The 27,958-nt window shown below is 34.8% G+C and overlaps 1 protein-coding gene across 1 annotated transcript in view; it reads right to left on the bottom strand.

The window, feature by feature from the left end:
- Window positions 1–27,958, bottom strand: part of grin2aa (glutamate receptor, ionotropic, N-methyl D-aspartate 2A, a) — a 181,354-nt gene that overhangs the window by 35,194 nt on the left and 118,202 nt on the right. The window lies entirely within an intron of this gene.

The following is a 27,958-nucleotide window of genomic DNA, read 5'->3' on the forward strand; positions in this document are numbered from 1 at the left end:
GATCCATCTCTGCTTTGTATCTTTCGCTCTGTCTCTCTCTCAGTCCCAGAGGGCAAGGTGTGGGGATAAAGCAATGCTTGAGAGCAAATCATATCAGATCCACAGAGGCCGGGAAACACATTCATCAAATAGTGCCACATAACACAGTCCCTGTGTCTGAATATGCAACAACACATGAAAATAAAGATGTGACACGAAAAAGAAGGAAAAAACAGGAAAAAAGATCAATAAAATAAAATAAAGATGCCAGAAAATTGTATTAATGTATGTTACAATTTAACACTGTATAGTAAATTAAATAAACAAATTAAAATATATAAATAAACAAATAAAACTAATCAAACGGCCCTGAATATGCAAAAATACACAAAAATAAAGATGTACATTTTTGCACTATGTTATTTAAAAATAAAATGTATTTAGTTTTTTGTTTGTTTGTTTATGCATGTATATTTATTATCTTTGGAGCTGTTTCTGTAGTTTCTGTATTTGAAGCAAAAACTCATGTCACACAATATTTTAAAGACTATAGATCATGTCAATACTGAATAAACGTGTCAAAATAAATAAATAAATAAAATTGAAAAGAACAGTGACAAGAATAAAATAAAATAAAATAAAATAAAATAAAATAAAATAAAATAAAATAAAATAAAATAAAATAAAAAACGATGCCATGATGTAAACTGTGACCGTGTGCAGTATGTTGTATGTTACAATTTAACATTGTACAGTAAAAACAACTAACTTAATACACAATTATAAAGACAGTGACAGGAATAAAATAAATAAATAAATAAAATAAAATAAAATAAATAAAATGATGCCAGTAAATTGTGACGTGTGCAGTATGTTGTATGTTATAATTTAACATTGTACAGTAAAAACAAATAACTTAATACACAATTATCAAGACAGTGAAATAAATAAATTAATTAATTAAAATTAAATTAAATACAATTAAATTAAATTAAATAATGCCAGTAAATTGTGACAGTGTGCAGTATGTTGTATGTTACAATTTAATATTGTGCAAAAAAAATAAATAAATAAAATGCAAATAAAATAAAAAGTGAGGCAAAAGATCAAGTAAAATATAGATGCCAGTAAAATCCTAAAATTGTACCATATGCTTTTTTAAAATAAAATGTAATTAACTAAAATGTAATAAATAAACAAATAATAAAACAAAAATATTAATCAAATAGTACCACATGGGAAAAGTTTAAATAAAATGAAGATGCCAGTAAATTGTAAACTTGTGTGTTTTATTGAAATGTAATTGAAAATAAATAATTAATTAAATAAAAAATATCTAAAACTAAATTAAATACAATAATCAAATACTGCCATACATATTTGTGTACATAGTTTGAAAGTGTTCGGTCAAATTGATATGTAATTCCTGGATGATGTTTGGAACAGTGGCATTCAAACTAACAAGAAAAAAAAAAAAACCTCTATGAAAAAGACGTTCAGCCATGACAGTCATGACCAAACTTTCTTAAGAGTATTAGGTCCATGCACTGCAGTGAAATGAGCAGTGATCGGGGGGGGACCGGGGTATCTCACTAGCTGCAGTGGCGCTAACCAGTGTCACAGGAAATTTGGGTTAATGCTGTTAATCCTATCAGCATGCTTTAGGAGGAAGCCGTAATCGCGTTCCTCCCACCCCTGATGAACCGGAGACTGAGGACGTCTGCGACACCGCCAGAGTTTCCTTTATCAGCAGCACAGCCCCCAATTCATCCACAACCTTATTAGAGTCAAAGCGCTTTTCTTTTTGAGTTTCCCCCCTCCAACTTTCTCCAACGCTTCTTGTTCTACTGTGTGAAAAATTCATTTCATTAATCTGTCTCATTTGGTTTGATGGCACATTTCTTTTGTCAAGCACTGTGGGTAAAAATGGCTCACCAAGCTTATCTGTCTCGGCTGAAGACAAAAGTAACTACTTGCAGTTTCTGTCGACTCAAGGCTTACCGTCCTACAAGAATGATTTATGAATTTGATGTTTTCAGAGTACTTCCTTTATTGAAAATAAAAGACCTGATTCCTCTTTTACCGCCAGTCGTTTATAGAGATGGCGTGCAAATCTTAGTAAGGCTGGAGTAATGCCATGTTATATTCGGGCAAAATTCCCACTTCGCGTGTCGACAGCGATGCTTACGCATGTCTGTCAGGACACATATGTTGCCGTATATGCTGATGAAGGAGCGATAGGCCATAAGCAGTTGAATAATTCAGTGTGTTTTGGAAGGGTGGGCTGACGTCAGCGAGCATGCCAATGAAAACAGAGCGCGAACGCTAAGAACAACAGAACGCTGCCTAGAGTTGAAACTGCACTGAGCCATTAATTCTTAATGGAACAGGATTCAGAAATTGCTAAACCTAGCTCTAGTCCCCTTTTTCTCTCTTATCTAACTTTCTCTCCACTGTCTCATGTGTAGTGTGCACACACATCTCTCTCTTGCTTTTATTCTGCTCACTTTTGGCCTCTGGCTCAGCTCTCTCTCTCTCTCTCTCTCTCTCTCTCTTTCTGTCTCTCTCTCTCTGCTTTTCATCCGTTATTTGGAAATGTTTGAGCATTTGTTTTTTTAAACTTTGTTGCCCTTGAAACTTCACAGTATACATTCAGTGCAAATGCACACAAGCACTTATATTGTAAACATACACAGACATAGAATGTCTGATGTCTTTCAGACTGAATATAAATAGCATGACATGAATAAGAGTTATTCCATGCCGAAATATTTAGACCAACAACACGACTGACTGAGATATTGCTTTTACACAACAGCAAAATGAACAAGATACGATTATTAAGTAACTTACATTTTAGATCCCTTATTGCCTGTTAATAAACGTCCTTTTTTAGGGGTTCAAGCACGTAGCACTGGAACCCTACTGTAATTGTTAGAATGGTTACGATCAGCGATCACCAATTAAAACGGATCGTGCATACCAAACCAAAAGTCACAGAGACTTCACACTTGGAGAGACGGTAGTACTCACACCGCCGACAATGTGACCAAAGCTCAGCCTAATCGGCTTGACAGGGTAGGAAAAGTAGGGAAGATTCTCCAGAGAGTGAATTTCAATAATTATCAAAAAAAGTTTAACTGTAAAAATGGACGCCAAAACGTTTGAAAGTGGCAGGGCCACCTTTAGTAAAATGCCTATAAATCCTGAACGGAATGACTTATCTCCACTAAACTTAGAACACTTATGTAAGAACTCAAATCGTGGAGCTTGGCCACTTGGTGGTGGTATACGAGGTGAAAAAATCATATAAATGGGTATAACTGTGCAACCATGTGTCCTATCAACACGAGGGTTGAAACTAAACTCTGCCGGACATCGGCACTCCAGGTTCGACATTGCCTATCCCTGGTGTAAACGATTGTATGTTGCACGGTTTTTCACACACATGCATGATATTTGTATCATATGATAGAACCCCTCATTCTGAACAACTTTGCCTCTAGAACCACCGCTGTCAATCAAATCATTTGTTAAATGACTTAAAAAAACGACTTTTGCTAACTAGTCCTAGGTTTTTTTGGCTCTATCTGGGAGTTTTTGAAACGTACCCTTTGGCTATAATGGGGTTGTTTAGAAAAGGGGCCTGTCTAAATTTACCCAAAATCCTATAAAGCCTAAAGGAAAACTCAAAACTTCACAAAACCTGGTGAGCACATGCGACAGGTGATTCTAAACAAGAATGCAAAGTTTTAAGGAGGTCAGACCATAGCTGGTGCTATAATGTTTAAAAAAAACATATTTCTATGGCAAATTACCTGTATTTGCCAAAAATGTTTTTTATCAATTATTGATTTAGGTGGTTACAGACTTTTCCATGTTTGCTTAAATGTCTTACCCCCCGGCTTGCAGCTATATTTATTATTTTGTACTGTTTTCTGAGGTCCACTTATGTTATCAAGATTTTTACATAAAAAACATCATAATTTAGAAGTAATAGGCTATTTTCTGTCTTTTTTTTAATGCCCCTTCATCAGAACACTCTGTTTGAATAGGCATGACTCAAGATTCATTTTTCTGCAGAGTTAATCAAACCCTAATTAAACACACCTGAACAAGTTAATCAATGTCTTTAGGATCACTAGAAAGTATATAGGCAAGTGATTTAAAAAAAAAAAAAAAAACTCTGCATTGTACACTTGCTGACTTTGAAAAAGGTTATGGAGAAAAACTGGGCATCATACACTAAATGACTACATGAAATGAAAACAAAATGTGTTCTAAAATCAGCTCAAAATATCAAAGATATTCAAAATACTCTGACTTGATGAAATCATAGCCTAAAGCTACAAAAAAATCAAAGTCCATTACATCTTACATTAAGCGGTTTCTGTGAAATCTGTCAACTTCAAATGCCTAAAAACTGCAGCTCACTTTGACTTTCTCTAACTAACATAATCTATAGACAAAAATAATTTCAAACGAAGCCACAGTAGTCTCTCAGAGCGTCAATGGTGGCGTTCCCAAATTAATCAGTATTTTGAACCGATTGGCTGAATGAACAATTTATGACTCACCCATTCCTAAACCCAATGTCACAACAGAAAAGAGCAGAAGAGAGTTCAGATGGCACCCAAGAGCTCAAAAAAAAACAAAAACAAAACACAGCTGCCTGTTTAAAATTACCAGTGTGGGAAATATAGGAAGACAAATATGTGGGGGGGTTATATGTATTTATATGAGAAACTGACTGCCTTCAGAAATGTTTCAATGCCATTTTCCTCTCCTCTTACCTCCATATAACGCATATTAGAGTAGTGTTTATAAGCGCAGCTGCTTTGTTTACAGTGATAACAAAGGAAACTCTATATCGCTGCTGTTCCATAAGTGCCACCTGCTGTTAGAGAGTGAATCTGCATTTTCATTAAGTCCGTCTGCTGTTTTTATAATGTGCAGGTGTCTTATGAGCATAATTTCACAAGTCTACAGTCAGACCATTCTGTTGCTTTTGCTTTAAATCTTGAAATTATACAATCTAATTAAAATCAAAAACATCTATACATATAAAAATAAGCTGTAATATAAGGCAATTTATTGAAATCACTTTCAGTGCCTATAGTAAGCTGGTAACCATACTTTGTGAAAACTATTTAGAATGTCTTTGCACATGACAAAAAAAGCAGTATTTTCAAAGGGTTTTAAAAATCAAAAGAGAAATAATCCTGGTATGAGGCATTAAAATCTAGCCGTGAAACCTTGTGAAAACCTTTCTCTTTTGTGTGAAAGTTCTTTGCTTTAATGAACAAAGTGAAAGAGAGCGAATATTCTTGAAACCATCCATAAAGCGAGAAGACACTTAAACTGGAGTCTTGTAAAGCAGAGAGAGAAAAAGACTAAGAAATTGGATAAACTAAATTGATGAAGAAAGGCACTTGTGCTCCAGACACTAAGTAATGACAGTGTTTGAGCCACTCAAAATCTAATCAAACAACACAGGCAATGTAGCGCCTGTGATGAAAACAGCCCCATCCCGCCACTATGCAAAGCAAGCCGGCTGCGCCTATGCATTTCAATGACCTCATTAGATAAATATAATTAAAAGGGAGCTTTGTGAAGCAATGGAGCAGAGAATCCAAATTAAGATGCTTAATTTCGTCCTCATTGTATTACTGCTCTTAATAGAGAAGAAGTAAGTTTGTTTTCTTATTTCCTTCGACCTCAGTTGTGTTTACCATGATGGTGAAAAGGGGTTAGGGTTAATACAAGCACAAACTAACCAAGGGGGCCTCTGACAACTTGATTTGAGGAGCCTAAATGGTTACAGATACAGTGAAGACAGTTTATTATAAGTATTTTAAGTGTTTAAATTAACTGCAGATCAAAAATGGGGAGACCGAGAATGTCCTACGAAAATGGAAAAATGTATTAAGAAGTTGAGTAAGACTAACAGTGCCGTACTGACAGTAAACTCACTGGCGTTGACAGATAATCTAGATGAAACGTGAGGAAGATACTAAAGCAGTGCTATAGGCGATGTCAATATTGAAGTCGGGAAAGATGCTAAAGTGCATCTTCTGAGAGTGCAGTGCAGTTCTTTTGCCAAGCTGTAGTTTGATATATCGAACTTTGTTTTATTTACTGTCAGGCAGGGTGCAGCACACTGTTTTTTGTTCCTGCTGCTGTCAAATATCGGAGTATCTGACAGCTAATGAACAACTGCCATATCACCAAATGTTTGTAAAAACAATCAATTTTTCTGTTCGCTCAAACAGACATGGTTATTTATGATAATATGCTGGTCTTGCTGATAAGACGGTCCCTGACAGTGTTTATCGTTCCACCGAACACCTGCAAGAACACACACAGGAAATATGAAGTTTGGGAGAAGACAGAGCTACATACATTTTTCAATTATTTTATTTTATTAAAGACAAATAAAAAAATACATGTATACAATTTTATAATTGCATTTGTTACTTTATTATTATTTATTATTTTTATTTATATTATGTAATTTTGTTTAATAAATAAAATAGTTTTTTTTTTTTTTTTTTTAAATGTAACCCTGTCTCCTCTCATGAAGACTATATCATACACTCTCTGAACAGGTATTTCTATCGAATAAATAATTGCTTTGTGACCACTGAACAATTTTCTTTTATATACTATGAATGTGTACAATAATTGTTTTTAATATTGTTTATTTTATTAATGTAATCCTAATAAAATAAAATAAAATAAAATAAATGGACCATGTTATTGCCAGTGAATTCACTCATACACTTTGTAGTGTATATATTGATCTGCACCATTGACACACAATGCATGCAGCACATATGGAACGATCTGAATTTGGGAAAATAAATAGTCCTCAACTGGTTTCCACACTGCATCCTATAACCTTCACTGGGAACTATTTATTAGGTGCTGGATGACTAGAAAAGTCATTAGCACTTTACCACAGGGATAGGAAATTAGCATTTTAATTGTTTGCGCGCTGTGCATTTCCATGGTCACGGTGCAAATAGATTTTGTGCTTGTAGATCTCAACCTGCTTCTATTCCAATCAAAGTTCCCCCCTTCAGGAGTGATTACATGACTGTCGCACAATATCGGAGGGCCCTGGCTTCACCTTCAGGCCCCGGGAGGATGAGGAAAGGCTTGTCACAAGCCTTCGTAGATGCTCTGCCCTCAAAAGCGACATAGAGAGGAATTGAAATGAATGAGAACGCCTTCGCCAGATGAAAACAGTATAATGCCCATCCTGGAGGCTTGCTTGCAGAGAGCTATTAAGATAAAACGCTCCATGTCTAATTCGGTTGAGAAGGTATAATTAATGACTCCTGTGTGGAGGGGAGGGGTTGCGTGCGCACTAAGCGCTAACCAAATAGCTAGCTTAAAAGCGGCTGACACTCAGCAACGCATCTGCCGCTGCCCACTCAAAATTCCACACTGGTAGAGCTGCGGCTTGCTGCGGAGTATTGACCTTGGATACTTCACTCTATATATTTCTACAAGCATCATTTATTACCAGGGCCAAAAGACGCTTAAGTGAATTATGATGTGGCTACTGAGTACTGATGTGGGAGCCGTACCCTGAGGGTTGATTAATTGTTCATATCAGTGCAGCAGAACAGTGGAACACCTGACAAAAATCAAATTCTGGTCATTGACATGGTCCTGGTAGAGTGATGGCCAAAGATGCCCATGAGAATATACTGCTCAAACTTTCTTAAAGGAACAGTATACCTAAAAATGCGAATACACCCTCATGTCATTTCATTCTTTCCTTTACCCAAACACAAAAAAGACATGAAAAACATCCTATTCAAGTCTTGTGAATCCATTGATGTTTTTTCCGCCCTTTGATATAAAGAAAGGGAATTTTATATATGTGAGGGGAAAGTTACATTAAAAACCATATCAAACTCTCCTCAGTTCTATCTGCATTCTGAGCAGTTTTGAGATATTGAGCTTCAAAGATTTTGCATTCTATAGACTTCTGTAGATAGAACCCTTTTTGTTTTCTAAAAAAAGACCCAAAATGTACACAGCTTACAAAAGAAACATCACATAATGTAACAAAATAGTCACCGAATAAAAATATGTGAATAACTCAATTTTGACACAAATGTCAGATAGAAGCTTAAAATTCCAAGGCGGCGATATTGATAAATTAACAAATTACATAAATATAACTTAGAAATATAATATAAATAATATTTAATTAGATTTTTTTCATATTTCATATATATATATATATATACACTACCGTTCAAAAGTTTGAGGTCAGTAAGACTTGTAACAGTCTTTAAAGAAGTCTCTTATGCTCATCAAGGCTGCATTTATTTGATTAAAAATATAAAAAAAAAACAGTAATATTGCTAAATGTTTTTACAATATAAAATAATGTTTTTTATTTTAACATACTTTAAAACAGAATTTATTCCTGTGATGAAAAGCTGAATTTTATCAGCTGTTACTCCAGTCTTAAGTGTCACATGATCCTTCAGAAATCATTCTAATATGCGGATTTATTATTAGAATGATCAATGTTGGATAATATCAACAGTTGTGCTATATTATTTAAATATTTTTTGGAACCTGTGAATTTTTTTTTTTTTTGATTCTTTCATGAATAACAAGTTTAAAAAGTACAGTGTTTATTCAAAATATAAATATATTATATAACAAATTAATAATTGTAAATTATTTATTATTAACTTTTAATAAACTTTTAATTATTAACTTAATACATCCTTGGTGAATAAAAGTATTAATTTCTTAAAAAAAAAAAAAGAAAGAAACAATAAAAATGTACTAACCCCAAACTTTTGAACGGTAGTGTATATATATATATATATATATATATATTTGTTAAACCATTTTCATTAAAAAATAAAATAAAACCAAATATGCTCTGTTTTAATTGCTCAATTAAGAAATATTAATCAAAAAGCATGTCTAATTAATTGAAATCATGAAACTTACACAATTTTACACAACAGCAATTAATTAAATTTTCAATTTAATTTTACCAAATGTGTTTTCCATTAATTTTTTTGGATTCCATTTTAATGGTCCCATTAAACTGTAATAATCAAAAGTATCTCTAATTAATTGATTTTATTATTATTATTATTATTATTATTATTAAATCTTCTTCTTCTTCTTCTTTGTATTATTATTATTATTATTATTATTTCATTTTGCTGGTAAATACATTTTGGTAAATAATTTTTCTGCTAAATATTACTTAGTAGAAGTACTATCATTACATTAAGTGATACATTTCTGTCACAGTTTCTTCAAGTTAAGTTTTAACTGAAGTTTTATTTTAATGGGTTCTTGTGAAGTTTCTGTTTGTATATGACAAAAGTTTTTCTCATAAGAAACAGTAAAATGCTCATGAAGTGTCTCTCAGAGCAGTTCTAGAGATTGTTCTAATGCACTCATATATTGACGCGACAGAGGCTGAAAACACAGTGTACAGTAAATTCCATGTTTATGACTTGATTCCGCAATTCCATCTATGTTTTTGAAATCATGGAGCCCTAAAAAAATCTATTGTACACACTCAAAATACTCAAAATATAGCAGATGGGTCATATGGACAATTTTTGTGATGTTCGTGTTCTTTTTGATGCTTGAAAGCCTTAGTTCCCATTCACTTACACAGCATTGAATAAATAATTCCAGTACATTCTTTAAAATTATGATAAGAAGTAATAAAGTCATATGGTGACAACATGAGTTTGAGTAAATGACAACAGATTGTTCATTATGAGTTTACTCTTCTTTTATCTTTTCATTTGAATGGCCGGCAATTAAAGAGAGGAAGGAACCACTCATAGGTTTACGTGGTGCACATTGTTCAGTACATTAAGGGAGCAATTATATTCTCTTTTGTTTGTCAAACCGTGGATCCCATTCGTCAAGTCAAGTCTGGGTTTTCTGTGTGGGCGGCAGTTGTTCTGTTGAAGTCCCATGTGGATCCAAGATCCAGCATTCAGCCAACATGAGACGACAACAGATTCCCTGGCTGCCAATCAGAGTTGAGGCCGAGTTTAATCACGGAGGCTGGAGCTGTAATTAGCTCTCCAGAAAACCAAACTCCTCCGTAACTTCTGAGGAGGATGGATTTGCTTTAAGCATGAGGCGTTGATTATTTATAGTTCAATGGTGGTAGAGCAGAGCTGGACTGAGTAGCATGGGATTTCTGTGTGACTGAGACATTAAGACGGGAGAGAAAGAGAGGGAGAGCAAGATAAACAGAGGAATAAAGGACAACAAGGCTCTAATGTGCGTCATGAGGTGCTGCTGCGCAGTCGTTTTCATCACAGCCTCTGGTCACGATTTACAGTGACCCGCTCTTTAATTAAAAGCAGCAACACTGTCTGATGAACTGCCTCTCGGCCACAGTTTTGCCACAGCGTCACCAGTACTGCCAGTACAATGACCCGCTCAGTTTCAGACGTCATTTGAGTCTATTTACTGACACTCAAACCTGGCCGGTGCATTGGGGTTATGCTTCATCTGACGCCAGCCAGCTTGTTGTGTAAAGTCTATTCAGATGGGATCAGTTTACCCAGAGGATTTCAGGCACATTTGTGTTTCATAGACGTATTTTGTGATTTTAATCCTACCCGAATCAAACATGTTTGTGTTTTTCTCACACAACCTCGGGTGAAAATTACAGAGTAAATTAACAAGAGGTTTTTTTTAGTAACTTGGAGGTCCTCTGAGAAAGTGAATTCCATTCGCATAAAAATGCAAGTGATTGTGGTACATTCTTTTTTTTAATGCTTTGCTTTTCTTCATTTATGCTGACCTTGCTAAATACCTTAAAGTCTAAATTACAGTAGATGTTAGTGCATCTTCATTATGAATTTATACTTTTTGGCCAATCTGTTCTAATTAGTACATGAAATCAAAGACAACAAATCCTGTCCAAATAGCATTTAAAGGGTTAGTTTACCCAAAAATGAAAATTCTGTCATTAATTACTCACCCTTATGTTGTTCCAAACCAGTAAGGCCTTTTTTCTCAAGACCTTTTTTGGGTCTTGAACATGGTAGTTGTGTTGCTGTCTATGCAGGATCAGAAAGCTCCTGGATTTCATTAAAAACATCTTAATTTGTTTTCTAAAGATGAACGAAGGTCTTACAGGTTTGGAACAACATGAGGGTGAGAGATTAATGATAAAATTTTCATTTTTGGGTGAACTATCCCGTTAGGAATTTGTTCCAACGACTTACACTACAAAAAAATAAATGTACTAAACATTTTCTGCCAGGACATATCCGGTAAGTTTCTGGACATTTCTTTTAACCCTAAAATACACCGCAATGCAATCCATGATTCAAAATACAGGTAAAACACTGCTGAAAAAAATCAATAAGAAAAGTTCCTTCATTTTAACACAGTACATGGTGCCCCATTTTTTTATTTGTTTATTTTATTTTATTTTATTTTATTTTTTATTTATTTATTTTTTTACAGTGCATGCATAATTATTAGGTATGACAGCATTTTAGTGCCACATTAAAAAATATATATATATATATATTATGAGAATAAAGTTGAAATTACTAAAATAAAGTCGAAATACGATGAGAATAAAGTTGAATTATTACGAGAATAAAGTCGGAATATTTTGAGAATAAAGTCAAAATACTACGAGAATAAAGTCAAAATACTTCCAGAAAAGTCGAACTATTTCGAGAATAAAGTCGAAATATTCAGAGAGTAAAGTCAGAATATTTCGAGAATAAAGTTTAAATATTTCGAGAATAAAGTCAAAATATTTCGAGAATAACGTTGAATTATTACGAGAATAAGTCAAAATTATGAGAATAAAGTAAAAATACTTTGAGAAAAAAGTCGGACTATTGCGAGAATAAAGTTGAACTGAAGTCTGTTCTGAGACTGAAGTCAAAATATTTAGAGAATAAAATTACGATAATTAATTCATAGCAATTACGAGATTAAAGTTATAATATTTTGAGAGTATATTCTAACCTATTACTTTTGCAAATGGTCCAGATTGGGAGCACTGGGAGATATAGTCTCAGCTTTCAAATTCTGTCGGTTTTATAGTGAAATACAAATAATATGTCTTACAATAATATGTTTTTCATGCTCTTTAATGTGACGTGACAGATTGCTGTATTCATTTCAGTTTAAGAGGCATGTAAGTCAATTATCTTTCCGATTACAATAATGAGACATTCGTTTCATTAAATTAAGCTATGGATACTTTTTTTTTTTAATGCCTTCTGATGTTCCTTCACTTTCAATGCGGAAGTGAGCTGTTTTCTGGTAATGTGTTAGATGTCCGGTTCATAATCCGCCATAGGGAAATAACGAGAAGAATATCGAAGTGCAGTAAATGGTAAAACAGTTTGCACTACAAACCACTGTGTTCATAATTAAGATAATATATTAAAATAATATGGTAAGACACATCAGTTTGCAATATCAAGCAGCAAAACGAGCTTTTTGTGCAGCTGCAAGTGAATGAGACCGGAAGCAAGACACAAAAAATGTACAAATGGCTGCACCAACTCTTATGGGAAAAATGAGGTGGATAAACTTGAAATAAAGAGGAAAAACACATTTATAATTTGTATTTCTTAATAAAATTGACAGAATTTGAAAACTGAGCTGTGTTATATTAAAAGCAACAAAGCACAAAATTATTGTGATTACTAGGTGGCTGGTGCACTACAAATAATAAATGGAAGACGTCGCATATTATGTCCAATCCTTTATTGAATTATACCATGAATAAAACAGATTGTGAACAGTCACTTAATGTTACATACCTCAGAAAAGACAACAATGTTAACGAGTTGGAGTCCACTTCAGCGTTTAGAATGTTTTATTGTTGTTTTTAATTAAATACATGTGAGGAATGAAAGACTGGATGCCACAGATGTTTTTGCAGAGTACGTGGTGGAATTTTCACAAAGAAAATGGTATAATTTAATGAATAACACATTATTGTAAGACACATTGTTTGTATTTGGCTATAAAACTGATTTTGAAAAGTTGAGACTTTGTTTTATACTAAAAGTACCAAAAGCACAAAGCTAATTGCTACTGGGGAGCTGACGCACTACAAATATACAATCAAAAACTTGAAATATCATTTCCAAGCATACTGTCCCCATGAGTATGACGCATGGTATGATTTCTGCTAATAATTCCACATATATTTGTGGTGTATTAAAAAGGGTTAAGTAAGAGAGCTACAGCATCCCCTAAAGGAATCGATTGGGTGTGTGAGCTGATGTTAAGATAAAAAGTTGAAAATTAAGCTGTTTCCGCAATCCTTAAAATGGACTTTTCCTCTTCCCAGTAAGATGACGCGGCTGCTCGGACGCAACAAAATTAAAATAATTTCCAGTGGCCTGGCAACTTCTCCCGGTGCTCCCAGTCCAACTTTAATATGATTTAAATTCTCAAAACATTTAAACTTTATTCTCATAATTTTCACTTTATTCTCGAAACATTTTGACTTTGTTCTTGTAGTATTTCAACTTTTTTCTTGTAATATTTTGACTTTATTCTCAAAATATTATGAATTTAATCTCGTAAACTTACTTTTCTTTATTCTTTTACATGCCACTAAAACGCACGTTGATATTCTATTCATATTTTTTTCCAAGCACATTTTACTAATTCCAAACCACATCAATCTTAATAACTACTATTATTTTTGTATTTAATCATTTAGAAGTGATATATAATTGTCCATAAAGGCTAGAAGTGAAAAAATCCTAATATACAACTGTGCATAATTATTAGCCACATTTTCTTTTACAGATAAAATGAGCCAAAAAAAAAAAAGAGATTTAACTCTGAGTGAAAAGTCAAAAATTATTAAATGCCCATGAGTAGGATGTAATACTAATGCAATACTACAATTTGCAAAGTGAAGGCATGACCACTGGACAGCGAAATTCTCTTTGGGTCAGGTGGTGAAGAAAAGACACATGTTAACTGCAAAAGAATTAAGGTGAGGAATTAGGTGTGAAACCATCAGGAACCGTTTAGTCTCCAGCGCCACCAGAACTGCAACCTACCTGGAGTCTAAAGAAGGGCAATGTGTCAGTTTCTCAGACTTGAGTAAAAAAATCCTAAGAAATTACCCTCACTTAATAAGAATAACATGCTAAAGTGTTGTGAAATACATGAAGACTGTTTTTTATAGGCTTTATAGACAGATAAGTTGAGAGTGACTCTTGAAACACCAGCATCACATTCTCTTGTACCACTCTTTCAAAAATTTATCTGGCAGTATGTTTTGGGAGTTCATTTTAGTCTGTCTGAAAACTCTGTCCTGCAGAGATAGACTAAAAATGAACTTCCAAAACTTACTGCCAGATAAATTTTTGAAAGAGTGGTACAAGAGGATGTTATGCTGGTCAAGAGTTATCAAGATTGATGTGGTTTGGAATTAGTAAATTGCTTGGGAAAAAAAAAAAAGACCAGAATATCAACATGTCTAATAATTATGCATGCACTTGATTAATTTGTGACCGCAATTCAATAATTTTTCCTTAGTTTTAGCTACATATTTCAGTGTTTTTTTTTTTTTAAATCATGGCCTCTATTTAACTAAAACAAGGGAATTAATGATAAGTTGTAGGAACAAGTTCTCAATTTGTGTCCACAATACTTAATATTCTTTTGATTTGTATTTTTTCAGTGAATCTTTGGTCTACACTGTAAAAAATAAAAAACACAATTTGTTGAATCAGCTTAAAATAATTTGTTACCCTGCTGCCTTAAAATTTTAAGTTCAGTCAACTGAAATAAGTTTATTCAACTTGAAATGTTAAGTTGTACTAAGTAACAACTTAGATATTTGTGTTTACTAAACTTAGCAGATGGGTAAGTAACCCAGCTGCCTTAAAATTTTAAGTTGATTCAACTCAAATATCTAAGTTGTCACTTAGTATAATTTAACATTTCAAGTTGAATAAACTTTTTTGAGTTGACTGAACTTAAAATGTTAAGGCAGCCAGGTTACAAATTATTTTAAGTTGACTCAACAAATTGTTTTTTACAGTGTAGTTCCTGTAACCCATATAAATGATCTGTTCACGAATCAAACCGATTCGGTTCTTGATCCGTTTTTAAATTGCAGCCTGTTCCTCAAATATCATATCTTATGACTTATTGCATAACACCTTTAATAAACTTTATATAATGCATAAACCCATAGACCACTTTTTATGATACTTTTATGATGCCGTTCTGTCATTTTGGAGCCCTAGTTTTCATTCACTTTTATTATACTGAACAGAGTACAAAAAGTCATAACGGCTTTGGAACATCATGGCGATGAGTAAATGATCGCAATTTTCATTTCTTGGTGAACTATCTCTTTACCTAATGACTGAGAAGTTACAGGCAAACTAAAAGCGTAATCTCAGCCATTTTGTCTATAAACACGATCTGCCTAATACACTGAGCATTCACACATATTAAACACTCCATCCTGCTATCGAATAAAAGTCCTGGCACAGTTCAATGATGACTCAACGTTTTAATGAGCCCTGACTGAACAATATGAAAAGCACATTGGAGGAAGGGCTTGGGGGAGTTGTGTGTTTTTTGGCCGCCTAAATTGAAAAGGAACACAGCGGTGAAAAATGAGGGCTGGTTTTCAAGGTGACAGCAGTACAGTTTGAATGCTATAGTACAGCACTTGTAGTCTCTCTCTCTCTGTGTGTGTGAAAAAGAAAGAGAAGAAGAATGGAAGCAGGACAGCAGCTTATTTCTTGCGACTATAGTCCACGGCTTAGCGGCCAGGCCAATTCACCGCAGGTCTCCGGTAGGTCACGCAGATAGGAGGATTACTTTAAGAGGGCCGACATTCCATTACTCTGTCGGACAATAGTATCAAAATAATCAGCGATACACAGATTTATGGGCAATATCAAGAGGCCGCCCTGAGCAGAGATGAGTAGGACAGAGTTGACCCCCCAGAAGGGATTCCTGACGGGAAGCCCTGGCCCCCGAGTAAATTACACAACACAAGCAATTTGCCACACGGCCGGCAAGGCCGGGAGCGAAGGGAGCGAGGGGGAGAGCGAAAGTGACAGACAAAGACAGAATGGAAAGGCTTTCTGCATAATTTTCGAGGATATAGAGGGCACTTGTGCATCATTCCATCTCATCAGTAGTCGAAAACACCTCTGTTGCCCTCCTCTAATGCTCTGTGCCATTCTTAAAACATCCACTCTAAAATAAAAGCTATTTGTGCAAACAATTATTCACTATAAGAAAGCCGCAGTCTAGAGACGGCTGTGTTCGCATTCCTCCTCCTGCAGACGTCTTGTTTAAGTGAAAATCTCTTCTTTAGGGAACTCATGCATGCAGTGAATTCTGATGGCTTCATTTTGAACACGGCTTCTCCCCATACAGACAGACAGACAGACAGCTGTGTGGTGAAATGGCTGGTCACACCTGCATTGCACTGCCTAAATGTTTGTGCTCATTTTTCTAGGCTTGTTTGCTGATGCAGAGAGCTCACGTTGACACCAGTAATTACACAGTATGGAAAAGCCGTACTAGGATCACGTTTCAGCTCTCTAGAGGATCACATGCTTGATTCGGATAGAGCTGAATACTGGAAAACAGCTACACTCTAAAAAATGCTGGGTTATTTCTTTAACCCATATGCTGGGTTCAACTTGTTGGGTCATTTTATTGGGTTATTTTTTAATATTTTTTACCCAGTTGCTGAGTAATTTTTCTGCAACTATGTTGCTGGGTAATTTTTAACGCTGGGTTATTTTTTTCTACCCAACCACTGGGTTAAAGGAGAAGTCCACTTCCAGAACAACAATTCACAAATAATTTACTCACCTCCTTGTCATCCAAGATGTTCATGTCTTTCTGTCTTCAATCGTAAAGAAATTATGGTTTTTGAGGAAAACATATCATGATTTTTCTTAATATAATGGACTTCAATTGTGCCCCCCAAATTTTGAACTTCCAAAATGTAGTTTAAATGCAGCTTCAAAGGGCTCTAAACGATCTCAGCCTAGGAAGAAGGGTCTTATCTAGCGAAACAATCAGTCATTTCTTTTGGAAAATAAAAATGTGTATACTTTATATAACGACTCGGAACTTTGAGTCTCGTTAAGCAAAATAAACAAATCCTTTTTCAAGTCATTTCGTTAATTTTAGCAAAATCAGCATCACGTGGCAGCCCATAAGATAAACGAATGACTCGAAAAACCCGAAGACTCGAAACTGAATGAATCACTCCCCGAGACGGCTCGTTCTTCGCGAGTCACATTAAAGATTCGTTCAAAATGAATGAATCGTTCAAGAACGACCCATGGACATACATCCGAGAGCCTGTGCTACGCGAACTTTTGTGCTTAAAAAGTATACGTTTTTATTTTTTCGAAAAAAATTATAATCGTTTTGCTAGATAAGACCCTTCTGCCTCATCTGGGATCGTTTAGAGCCCTTTGAAGCTGCATTTAAACTACATTTCGGAAGTTCAAAATCAGGGGCACAATTGAAGTCCATTATATGAAAAAACATAATTTCTTTATGACTGAAGATAGAAAGACATGAACATCTTGGATGACAAAGGGGGTCAGTAAATTATTTGTAAATTGTTGTTTTGGAAGTGAACTTCTCCTTTAAGCTGGTTTCTGATGAAACAGCTCAGCTGCTGAGTTACAGTCAGTCAGAGCGTGGGCTTTTTGAGTCGTCTACAGGACAAAGTGGTTTTCAGCACCGCCAATTTGCAATTCTTCAGCGGAATAAAGGTTTGTATGCATTTTATTTAATTTATAAAGTCTTTACTGTGCTGTAAATTGTATTATTTTACGCAGCAACGCAACAACGCAATGTAACATAAGGACGAGACTTTTGCCTTGCATAAAATAAATGGATTTTATTCGTTATTGTTTAATCTTAAAATATGTTTTCTAATGTCAGCACTGTTTGTTTATGGGCAGTTAACACGAGGCCACAGTCTGAAGTTCGCAGTTACCCCGGCGAACAGCAGCCCTTTACCAGCTCAGATTTCGGTATTTCGGAATTAGCACTATTTCGGTAAAAAGCATTTACAGAGAATCGTTGAATATATAAATGCTTGTTAAACAAGTTTAAATGTATGTGATATTGTAAACTATGCTGTATTCACCCAAATAAATTCAATTTGTCTTGTATTTTGTCCGTGTGTTCTTGCTTAATATTAAATGTTCATGTTTTGATTATTGCTGTTGCCTCTAGTAGTTCTGTGTGTGTTTCGAAGTTCCAGTCCATTTTAAACCAGCAATATAATAATTTTTAAATAATAGCTGACTTAAATAAAATAACCCATCATATTTGGTAAAAACGTTTAGTCCAACCAGCTGGGTCAAAATAACCCAGCATGTGTTCTGTCCAATATTTACCCAGCGCTGGGTTGCCAAATAACCCAAGTTGGGTTGTTTTTAACCCAGCATTTTTTGTTATCCATTGCTCAAATCTCTTTCATTTCTACATATTCAAATCTGCCATGTAAAAAGCAATACCGCTGCACCTTAAAGGGAAAAATGAAAATTCTGTCATTAATTACTCACCCTAATGTCGTTTCAAACCCATAAGACCTTCGTTCATCTTTACAAATTAAGATTTTTTTTATTAAACCCAAGATCTTTCTGACCCTGCATAGACAGCAACACAACTGACACATTTAAGGCCCAGAAAGATAGTACGGGCATTGTTAAAATAGTCCACGTGACATGTCAGTGGTAGACAAGCCCTCACTTAACTTCACTTAACTACTGTACCGGTTAAATTTTTAATAAAATGCCAGCCCCGGTAAGAGGAACTGTTGTGTTGCCACCCTTGGCTAAAGTTATCTTTCCTGTGTTGAGACGGCACGGTGAGCACTGATTGGAGGAATGAGAGTTTCTGCTATCAGAACGAACACAGCACTTCACTGTTGACCATGACAACATGCAGCGAGTCTTGACCGTCCCATCAGTCAAACTCTGTTGATTTGATAGTGCGTTAAATTAGGCAGCGGACGAGCACATCATCAAGTGTATCTCCGCAGCAGAACGCAGTGGCTATGAAGGGCAGAGCTGTGATTGTCAGTGTAGTGAGGGGTGGAGATGGAGAGGGGCACGGCCGTAAGTATGACAGACAGCGGAGGTGAAGAGAAGCACACCAGGCTTACTAAAGAGAATTACACCTTATCTCTGCTGGATGAGTTAAAGCCAGTGAAGGGAGCAGAAGCTCTGCCTCAGGCTCCCAACCACCTTCTTTTTTAGTGCTTTTTCCTCACATTTTCTGTCTTTGTATTTACCTCTTTGCTTCTTTCTTACTTTTGTTTGTTCATTTCATTTTGCTCTTTCTTGTAATTGTTTACTTTATCAAATTTAGAGTTCTTTTTCTTTCTTTCATTTGTTCATTTGTGTTCTTTCTTTCTTTTTTTCTTATTCTTTAGTTTGTTTGCTCATTTGCCCATTAGTTCGTTCATTCTTTCTTTCTTTCTTTCTTTCTTTCTTTCTCTCTTTCTTTCTAAGATTTTGTTTTCTGCTTTCTTTCTTTCTCGCTTGTTTACTAATTACAGAAATTACAGAAAAATTACAGAAATAAAAAATTAAGATAGAAAGAAAAGTATGTCTAATTTGTAAACAAGTGAGAAAGAAAGAGAAAGAACGCAGAATACAGAAACTAAGAACTCTTTAATTTTCTTTTCCTTTCTTTCTTTCTTTCTTTTTCATTTGTTCATTAGTTTATTATTTCTTTTTTAATCTTTTCTCTTTCATCCTTATTTGCAAGTTAGACATAGTCTTTCTCAAAGAAAGAAAGAAAGAACACAAATGAACAAATGAAAGAAATGGTCTCTTCATTTGGCCATTAGTTTATTTTTTTTCTTGCTTTTTTAAAAAATAAACTTTCTCATTTTCTTTCATTCTTGCTTGCTTGCTTTCTTTCATTTTTATTTTTTCACTTGTTTACAAATTAGATATACTTTCTCTCTTACTAATTTACTAGCATTTTCCGAGCGAAAAACGTTTCTACAACTATTTTCTTCAATATATATCAACAAATAAAACAAAAAAGTATGTCATTAAAATAAGCTAAAATAAAACAAAGTAAAATTAAAAATCAACTACAGTATAAGCAAATTTTATTTTTAGTGATGTTACGTTCAAAGTATATTAATCGTAAGTTATAAAAATAAAAATCGTTCTTTTCCGTCTTTCTTTGCTGTTATGAGAGAGCTGCTGGAAGGTCAGTCCAACAATTGGCCATGTGACACAATCATTTTCCACTGTGAGGTGGCAAAAATGGCAGAGAGATCCATTTCACACTGACGTAGTTTACAATAACTGCCTTCAACAGATTCAGTTGCAAGAAAGTCCCGAGGGTATCCCACCACCTCAAACTTACTGAGCAATAAATTCTTTTTTTTTTATACGTGTGTATATATGACAGGAAAAGGCAGAAAGAAAGAAATGCTGTATGTTACTTGACCAGCAATTACGGCCCTCAAAGTCTCAGATCTTTCCTCCATCTAGCGGTCAATCCTTTGTCATGAAGGGATCACTCAGATAAATATCTCTCTCGGCTAAAGTGCCCACAAGGTTCAGCGTCATGGCCTCATTCAGCAGCTCTGTCAATAAATAAAATTCTGAGGGCAAACTACAGCGAGCCACAGTCCAGCAGATCTCGGGGATCAGATTTTGATTAACTCAAGGTTCAGATGATTTCCAAGTTCACTGGCTGCAATAATACCTGCGCTTTGGGCCACATCGATGAGCTTACGGATGTTTGCTTCTGGTGCGGTTACAAACACACTTTTCGAGCACTGACACGGGTGGCAACCAAATAAAGCAAATAACTAGATAACAGATGTCAGAACACTGTCAACCAAGCATGCATGCGGGACTAAAGTGTTAGATTCATGAATATGTAAGTACAAAGCCCTGATTATAATGTTAATTATTTACTAACTAGCCTGTGTATGATTCAGCAATTCTTTGCTCATCACAGACTGTGTATTTCATGATTCACACTGAGATTTACACTATTATGTCGGCAGTATATGCCACACACACACACACACCACTGCCCCTGTAAGACCGGAGCGAATGGCCATGTGGCCCCTGACTGTACCAGTCACTTCCAGGCATTGAAGAGGCCCATCAGCAGCCAAGATGCTCAGACTTCATCTGTTTTAATTAGCCAATCATGTTCTCCTCCTGGCTCTCCATGAGAGCACTTCTCTCCCGCTTGGCGTCAAAACAGAAACACAACATAGCTCAACCACCCCCCAAACAATCAACCCATAGAGTCGCACCGGCCTCATCAAGCCTCGGGTTCTGGAGCCTTCTTCATCGCTCCTTCATCTCTAATTGGCATTCAGACCAGCCCTCAACACAGCAGCTGGAGCAGGGTCTTGCCAGCACTGCCTGTTTGGCTTGAATGCAGAATGATTGCTGGTTTTGAGAGGCAGAGACTCTTTTTTTGTCCATTCCATGTTACACGGCCCTAAGTAGACCAGAGCATTTATGTTAAAGGATGCTTACCCTCATAAAAAAATATATATATATTAATACATATGCAAATGCAAATTTAAACATACTCCTTCGCTATATATATGTTATAAATTAGTTTAATAAAAAACAATAACTTAAATGTACTCTATACTCTATATATATATTTGACCCTGGACCACAAAACCAGTCATAAGTAGCACAGGTGTATTTGTAGCAATAGCCAAAAATACATTGTATCAACATTATAGATTTGTACACTGGATCAAAATTGTATATTTTTCTTTTATGCCAAAAATCAATAGGATATTAAGTAAAGATCATGTTCCATGAATATATTTTGTAATTTCCGACCGTAAATATGTCAAAACTTAATTTTTGATTAGTAATATGCATTGCTAAGAACTTCATTTGGACAACTTTAAAGGCGATTTTCTCAATATCATAACAAACCATATATATATATATATATATATATATATATATGTGTGTGTGTGTATACATATATATATATATATATATATATATATATATATATTTTTTTTTTTTTTTTTTTTTTTTTATTTTATTTTATTTTATTTTATTTTATTTATTTTATCTTATGGTGGCCTAATATTTCTGGCAACTTTTCTTTGCATCCCCATTCATACAAAACAGCACTGTGCCAGTACCACAATACAGAGATGGTCTCTGACAGTATTTTACCATGGTACTCCAATATATAACATCACATAGAATGACATATTCAGTATCGTGATACTGCAAGCTACTACCTGTTTATTTTTTATGTTGATTTATTTTTTATATTACTGAGGTGCACACAGACATTTCAGACTATGTGGACTGTCGTGCTGAGAATGAATGGAGTCACTGCACAGCAAAAAGCAGTGTAAAAAAAAAACCTATAAAAGTATAGTTATTTCTCAGGCTGAAAAGGGTGTTTGATGTGAGCAGATCAATGGTGATATTTACTTGTTAAATATGACTTGAAATTATAGCTCCTGTATCAACTATGAAATGTCAGTCACAGTGGAGGCACTTCTTTGTACGATTAGAAATGCTTTGAAAAATACTGTTTTTTAAAAGAAGGAAAATGGTAATGGTTGTGACATTAGTGTCCAATCCATTTAAAACACAATAACCCCAGTGTATGACATACTGACTGCAAACTTGTCAGGGCTGTGCTTTCCTTTTGTGTCTGGATTACAATTACTCCAGCAATCTGCTCTGACAGAACACACACAGTTGTAAAAATAAAGTGTTAACCTGTGCGTACTAATAACAGGCAAAACAGCAAATCAATGCTTTGCATGCACTTCATTTGTGCATCTATTTTGGTGTTTTAATGAATGCACATAAAAAAGCTTAAGGAATAGGAAGCTCAGAGGCGACAGACTTTCCCGACTGTGTCGTGATGACAACAAAACCGTTCTAGTCACAATAAGATCAGTTGAAACAAACAGAGAACAAACAGATGCTTGTGTTTGGCAGAGCTGCCCAGACATAACTTGCAGACTAATCACAATCCCACACTTGGTAAATGAAAACAACAGCAAAAAATTGTGTGAACTGCTTTCATGGCAGACTGCAAGGTTGTGATATCATTAATAAACATTGTTTCACACATAGACACTGGCTTCTACAGCCAAAACCCAGTATTGTATTACATCTTCTATATATAGTTGTAGCTCAAAAGGTAGCTGACAGAAATGTACAAACATTTAGTACTTCTCTAGTGGAGAACATCTCCAATTTCTCGACTGCTGCTACACCTGAATGAAACTGCAGCTCTTTGAGTATAAAAGGTTTTTGCAGTGACAAAACAAATGGATGTCATTAATTTCCAGTTCATTTCAGCAACCATTGGCGACAGTAACAGAAATAAACTTTTCCAACAAGTTTTTTCTCATTTAATTTTTACCCGTTATGGGCATTTTTACCTTTATAAGACTTTTTTTTTAATAAAATGAAATGTATGGATCATCTTTTGTGGAGTTCAGAGTATAATTTTTTATCCACATTAATTTCACACTTGTCTAGTACAAATATGATGCTTTGTTTCATAATTACAATGAATACGTTCTTCGTTATTTACCTCAAAAAAAGGAAGTGAAATGTGACAACATGCCCCATAGGTGGAGTGCACTGTAACATGTGAGGGGCACGTTGTAACATGATCATATGACATCTTAAAATATTTTGTCAATAAAATAAAATTAGCTTTTTCAAATAAAATAACGCCGCTTTTTAAGAATTAAAAATAATCTTGGAGTTTAACAATGAACACATCACAACCATAACTGGGCCAGCCCTGATTACAACACACAGCTATACAGCATACTGTAGCTCAAAAAAATGTGCACGAACACATTCAGACGTTAAAAGACACTCCCCTCCTTCCACACACAGCTCTCATAAAACACAAGACACATAAACAAGCCAAAATGCTTTACATTTCTTGAAATATTAATTTCTGAATATTAAATATTGCTTTGTTTGTAACTACTTTCATTGACAAAGAGACCTGAATAACTGTTGCATCTAAAATGTATGTCACTTAATATTAACTTATTGTTTACTGAGCTGTTAGGAGAAAAAAATATCACTCTTCGTGAGATATGAACTATATCAGATGATATAAATACAAGTCTTGAATTTTGGGGGCATTCTAAGTATATTTTAATAAACTAAATCACACAGTAAATTGTGAACTCTAAATGTGCTCGTGCTATAGTGTAACCTACTACATCTCAGTGTACTCTCTAGGCATGTTTTTGTTTGGTTTTTGCAATATACTCGATAATGTCAAATCGCATATCGTTTAAACAACAATTAAGTTATTATGTAGACAATATATATCGCATACCCCTAAACTATTTTTTTTTTTTTTTTAATCAGTGTATTATAAAAACCTGACATAAATACCATGCTGGCAGAACATGCGCACAATTACCATGTTACAATATTAAATTGACAAACTGAAGGTTTCTATGCACTATATGCAATATCACAAAATCGGCATAAAATTACTGAGATGAAAATGCAGATACTGTCTGCACTATATTTGCCATTTGGTCATTTGCAAACTGAAATTGAAATAACTTTGCCCCATCTCCAACAGTCGTTGTCACTTATGTCACCAGAAATCATCAACTCAGATTAGAGGTCTGCTACCCGACCCAAAACCCAAGAGAATTTCGGAACCCGTCGGACTCGGGTCGGGTAGCAGACCTCTAATCTGAGTTGATGATTTCTGGTGACATAAGTAACAACGACTGTGCACAGCGCAAACAGAAAAACTGTGGCGCAGAGAAACTTTTATTAATAAAATAGCATCGATACTGACTGGCTATATTATATTTCTCAGCAACGAGTGGGTAAAATCGCTGTAACTAATCTCAGTTTCATTGTATTTAGAGAGAGAGAGAGACACACAGATGCAGGTAATCACACATGCAACTTTCATTCAACATTAGCAAGTTGAGAGCAATGATGGCGATACAGTAATCAGGAAAAATATTACTGTTTACAAGGAAAACTGCACAGTGGAAGAATTATGATCTTGCTGTTAAAACCATTAAAAAAATTCATAACTGGTAAGTGCTTTTTTGCCTTTTATGTTGAACCGGCCGTGAGCCTTAATGAAACTCTTTGCATTTGTTTACTGGCCGTTGCATGCAATAGCGAAATACAGCATATTTAAAAAGTTATTTATTGTAAAAAACAATTTCGGGTTCAGGCTTTAGTTTAAAGTCCGTGCAGACCTCTAACTCAGATGATTTGTTCAATTGTTTCAGACACAGGCATTTACATACACAGCGTGTGCAAAGCAAAATTTTTATAATGTGCAAAAATCAATGGCCAGGAGTTCCAGGAGTGACAACCGCATGTTTAGGGCATTTACAGGCCTAAGCATTATGGATGCAAGATCAATGTCATTCTGTCTAGCATCTGTACTCAGTTACTGCCATTAGTGCAGTCTTTGCAAAAGTGCAATATGCTTTATGACGTGCTGCTACTAATGGCCCATGTGGATATGTCGTCAGGGCAGGGTGTGAGATATTGCTTTGGTTCAACGGGGCTGTAAATCTGTCCCATGCTTTTGTCTTTGCTCTGCCAGCAGTTCATACTGATGAATAGGCTTTGTCAGATTAATATCAACATAGTGTGGTGTCAAACCGCATTACGCTGCAGTTATGTTCCTTAGAGCTACTCATTTGACATGTAACTCTGCCTACCCCGTGTGTCCTCCTAAAGCGTTTTAAAAGCTCCCAATGGTTCTGGACAGACCTGTTGTCACAGGGTCATGCTTCAAATTATTCTTCTTCATGATTTTTTATTGTCTTTCTGCTGTCCTCCACTATGAAACTACTGTGAGCAGCATCTTTTCAATTCATTGAGATGAAACCCAATTGAGAAGGTTCACTGATGAGTCAGTAGGCGGTGTAGTCTGCCGTGAGGTAGCAACATTCGTGTGGTTATTTCCTACTAAGTTGTAATTCTTTTCCTGACACTTGTAGTCCAGTGTTTTCTGTCATCTGTTTCCGAAACTCTGTCCAAAGGCGAAAAATAATATGTGAGCACAGAGTGACAACCAGTTCAACATTTTATCCGCTTTAATCAACATCAACAAGAGGCAACTTGACATGGAATTAATTAATGTAATTACTTTCATGTGGATTTAATTTGGCATTATAGCAGCTTGATCTTTGCAGCTGTCAGCTCACTGATAAAAGGAGGGAGGAGCGCGTTACATTTGTACATGGCCACTGGCAAACGCAGAGTGCAAAGAGTCAAAGGCTATTTTTAGATTGACTAAGGCCCAACAACTGAGCCGTCTGCCATTTGTTGTCCCATCACAAAAGAGTCAGAGCCCATACATGCATGAATCTCGATAGGTCAAGCGAGAAAAAAAAACATACACAGCCTGGTATCTCTTTTGCTTACAAAAACTTTATAATAGTATTACTGGGGGTTTTTTTGTTGTTTTTTTGTCATGGTGGCCAAATGTAAATACCATGATACAGTATCAATCAAAAGTTACCAATCAGCAAGATTTTTTAATATTCATCATTTATCATAGTTATGCTCATCAAGGTTGCACTTATTTGATACAGTAAAATACAGTAAAAACAGTAACACCATAAAAGACTATTGCAATTTAAAATAGCAAATAATTTTCATTTGAATATTTTTTAAAATGTAATTTATTCCTGAGGTGGCAAAAATAATTAGCAACCATTGGCCTGTCTTTAGTGTCACATGATCCTTCAGAAATCTTCTCTAAAATGTTCTAAAACATGGAACCCCATTTCTGCAACTGAATAAAAAAAAGGTAATTGTAACTTTTTATCTCACAATTCTGACTTTTTTTTCTCCCAGCTGAGAGTTATAAAGTCAGAATAGCAGGATATAAACTTACAGTTGCATGAAATAAAGTCAGAATTGTAAAAGAAATTCACAATTCTGACTTTTTTGCTCGTAAAAGCAAGTTTGTATCTTGCAACTCTTACGTCTCAGAATTGTGAGAGATAAATAAGTTACAAAGTACAATTCCAAGGGGGGAAAAATACTGATATTTTCTCATAATTGTGAGTTTATATCTCACAATTCTGACTTAATAACTCGAGATTTGTGTGACTTTATTTCTCAGAATTCAGAACTCAGAAAGAGTTTTTTTCCTCACAATTTTATATCATGCAATTCTGAGAAAAAAATCAGAACTGCGAGTTTATCTCACAATTATGACCTTTTTTAAACTTGTATTTGCGAAAAAAAGTCAGAATTGAGTTTATATCTCACAGTTGCGAGTTAAGTCAGAATTGTGAGATATAAACTTTTTTAACCTTATAAATCAATTGTGAGTTTATATCACACAATTCTGAGAAAAAAAGTCAGATTTGTGGGATACAAACTTGTATTTGCGGAAAAGCAAGTTTATATCTGAGAAAAAAGTAAGAATTGAGAGTTCATATCTCACAATTCTGACTTTATAACATGCAACTGCAAGTTATTAAGTCTGAAGTGTGAGATAAAAAGACAATTCTGAAAAAAAAATTTCTCTTTTTTTAACCCTTAGAGTTGGACTTTAAATCTCACAATTCTGAGAAAAAATTCAGAATTGAGAGATACAAAATTGCTTCTGAATTGAAAGTCTGAATTGTGAGTTTATATCTTGCAATCTCACTTTATAACTCACAGTTGCAAGTTTATATCATGAAATTTTAAGAAAAAAGTAATAATTGAGAGTTTATATCTCACAATTTTAAGAAAAAAAGTTAGAATTGTAAAATAAAAAGTTGCAATTACCTTGTTTATTCAGTGGCAGAAACAAGCTTCCATATTAAATGATAATTTGGTGCTCTTTGTTATTATTATCAATGTTAAAAACAGTTCTGATGTTTAATATTTTTGTGCAAACAGAAATCTTTTGTAACTTTATA

The sequence above is a fragment of the Labeo rohita genome, chromosome 3 (assembly GCF_022985175.1).
Source record: "Labeo rohita strain BAU-BD-2019 chromosome 3, IGBB_LRoh.1.0, whole genome shotgun sequence".
NCBI lineage: Eukaryota > Metazoa > Chordata > Actinopteri > Cypriniformes > Cyprinidae > Labeo > Labeo rohita.